Source organism: Triticum dicoccoides, chromosome 1B (assembly GCF_002162155.2).
Source record: "Triticum dicoccoides isolate Atlit2015 ecotype Zavitan chromosome 1B, WEW_v2.0, whole genome shotgun sequence".
In the NCBI taxonomy this organism is placed as follows: Eukaryota; Viridiplantae; Streptophyta; class Magnoliopsida; order Poales; family Poaceae; genus Triticum; species Triticum dicoccoides.
The window spans coordinates 10825870-10829304 of record NC_041381.1 but is presented as its reverse complement, the minus strand read 5'-3'; positions in this window follow the sequence as shown (position 1 = coordinate 10829304).

The following is a 3435-nucleotide window of genomic DNA, read 5'->3' as shown; positions in this document are numbered from 1 at the left end:
CATAGAGATGAATATCTGAGTTACGAGTTTTGGCACACAATTAAGACATTGTGGAAATTGTTTCGCAATTAATACCGCCTGGAACACCATAATGTGATGGTGTGTCCGAACATCATAGTTGCACCCTATTGGATATGGTGCGTACCATGATGTCTCTTATCGAATTACCACTATCGTTCATGGGTTAGGCATTAGAGACAACCACATTCACTTTAAATAGGGCACCACGTAATTCCGATGAGATGACACCGTATGAATTATGGTTTAGAGAAACCTAAGTTGTCGTTTCTTAAAAGTTTGGGGCTGCGACGCTTATATGAAAAAGTTTCAGGTTGATAAGCTCGAACCCAAAGCGGATAAAATGCATCTTCATAGGAAACCCAAAACAGTTGGGTATACCTCCTAATTTAGATCCGAAAGCAATATGGATTGTTTCTAGAATCGGGTCCTTTCTCGAGGAAAAGTTTCTCTCGAAAGAATTGAGTGGGAGGATGGTGGAGACTTGATGAGGTTATTGAACCGTCTCTTCAACTAGTGTGTGACAGGGCACAGGGAGTTGTTCCTGTGGCACCTACACCAATTGAAGTGGAAGCTTATGATATTGATCATGAAACTTCGGATCAAGTCACTCCCAAACCTCGTGGGATGACAAGGATGCGTACTACTTCAGAGTGGTACGTAATCCTGTCTTGGAAGTCATGTTGCTAGACAACAATGAACCTACGAGCTATGGAGAAGCGATGGTGGGCCCGGATTCCGATAAATGGCTCAAGGCCATAAAACCCGAGAGAGGATCCATGTATGAAAACAAAGTGTAGACTTTGGAAGAACTACTTGATGGTCGTAAGGCTGTTAGGTACATATGGATTTTGAAAGGAAGACAGACAATGATGGTAAGTGTCACCATTGAGAAAGCTCGACCTGTCGTTAAGATGTTTTTCGACAAGTTCAAGGAGTTGACTACGATGAGACTTTCTCACTCGTAGCGATGCTAAGAGTCTGTTGGAATTATATTAGCAATTACTGCATTATTTATGAAATCTTGCAGATAGGATGTCAAAACATTGTTTCCTCGACGATTCTTGAGGAAAGGTTGTATGTGATACAACCGGAAGGTTTTGTCTATCCTGAAATATGCTAATAAGTATGCAAAGCTCCAGCAATCCTTCTGAGGACTGGAGTGAGCATCTCGGAGTTGGAATGTATGCTTTGATGATGATCAAAGATTTTGGGTGTATACAAAGTTTATGAGAAACTTGTATTTCCAAAGAAGTGAGTGGGAGCACTATAGAATTTCTGATGAGTATATGTTGTTGACATATTAATGATCAGAAATGACGTAGAATTTCTGGAAAGCATATAGGGTTATTTGGAAAGTGTTTTCAATGGAAAACCTGGATTAAGCTACTTGAACATTGAGCATCAAGATCTATAAGGATAGATCAAAATGCTTAATGGTACTTTCAAATGAGCACATGCCTTGACGTGATCTTGAAGGTGTTCAAGATGGATCAGTCAAAAAAGGAGTTCTTGCCTGAGTTGTAAGGTACGAAGTTAAGGGCATCCATACCTGAGCCCTTGGCGCCTCCCTCCCTCCCATGACACCTCCTCCTCTCCCGTAGGTGCTTGGCGAAGCCCTGCAGGATTGCCACGCTCCTCCATCACCACCATGCTGTTGTGCTGCTGCTGGATGGAGTCTTCCTCAACCTCTCCCTCTCTCCTTGCTGGATCAAGGCGTGGGAGACATCGTCGAGCTGTACGTGTGTTGAACGCGGAGGTGCCGTCCGTTCGGCACTAGGATCATCAGTGATCTGAATCACGACGAGTACGACTCCATCAACCCCGTTCACTTGAACGCTTCCGCTTAGCGATCTACAAGGGTATGTAGATGCACTCTCCTTCCCTCGTTGCTAGTCTCTCCATAGATAGATCTTGGTGACACGTAGGAAAATTTTGAATTTCTGCTACGTTCCCCAACAGTGGCATCATGAGCTAGGTCTATTGCGTAGATTCTTTGCACGAGTAGAACACAAAGTAGTTGTGGGCGTCGATATTGTTCAATATGCTTGCCGTTACTAGTCTTATCTTGATTCGGCGGCATCGTGGGATGAAGCGGCCCGGACCAACCTTACACGTACGCTTACGTGAGACCGGTTCCACCGACAAACATGCACTAGTTGCATAAGGTGGCTGGCGGGTGTCTGTCTCTCCCACTTTAGTCGGATCGGATTCGATGAAAAGGGTCCTTATGAAGGGTAAATAGCAATTGGCATATCACGTTGTGGTTCATGCGTAGGTAAGAAACGTTCTTGCTAGAAACCCATAGCAGCCACGTAAAACATGCAAACAACAATTAGAGGACGTCTAACTTGTTTTTGCAGGGTATGCTATGTGATGTGATATGGCCAAAAAGGATGTGATGTATGATATATGTGATGTATGAGATTGATCATGTTCTTGTAATAGGAATCACGACTTGCATGTCGATGAGTATGACAACCGGCAGGAGCCATAGGAGTTGTCTTTATTTATTTGTGACCTGCGTGTCAACTTAAACGTCATGTAATTACTTTACTTTATTGCTAACCGTTAGCCATAGTAGTAGAAGTAATAGTTGGCGAGGCAACTTCATGAAGACACGATGATGGAGATCATGATGATGGAGATCATGGTGTCATGCCGGTGACGATGATGATCATGGAGCCCCGAAGATGGAAATCAAAAGGAGCAAAGTGATGTTGGCCATATCATGTCACTATTTGATTGCATGTGATGTTTATCATGTTTATACATCTTATTTGCTTAGAACGACGGTAGTAAATAAGATGATCCCTTACAACAATTTCAAGAAGTGTTCTCCCCTAACTGTGCACCGTTGCGACAGTTCGCTGTTTCAAAACATCACGTGATGATCGGGTGTTTTATTCAGACGTTCAAATACAACGGGTGTTGACGAGCCTAGCATGTACAGACATGGCCTCGGAACACATGCAAAACACTTAGGGTTAACTTGACGAGCCTAGCATGTATAGACATGGCCTCGGAACACGGAGACCGAAAGGTCGAACATGAGTCGTATAGAAGATATGATCAACATGAAGATGTTCACCGATGATGACTAGTCCGTCTCACGTGATGATCGGACACGGCCTAGTTTGACTCGGATCATGTAATCACTTAGATGACTAGAGGGATGTCTATCTGAGTGGGAGTTCATAAGATGAACTTAATTATCCTGAACATAGTCAAAAGGTTTTTGCAAATTATGCCGTAGCTCACGCTATAGTTCTACTGTTTAGATATGTTCCTAGAGAAAAATTAGTTGAAAGTTGATAGTAGCAATTATGCGGACTAGGTCCGTAAACTGAGGATTGTCCTCATTGCTTCATAGAAGGCTTATGTCCTTAATGCACTGCTCAGTGTGCTGAACCTCGA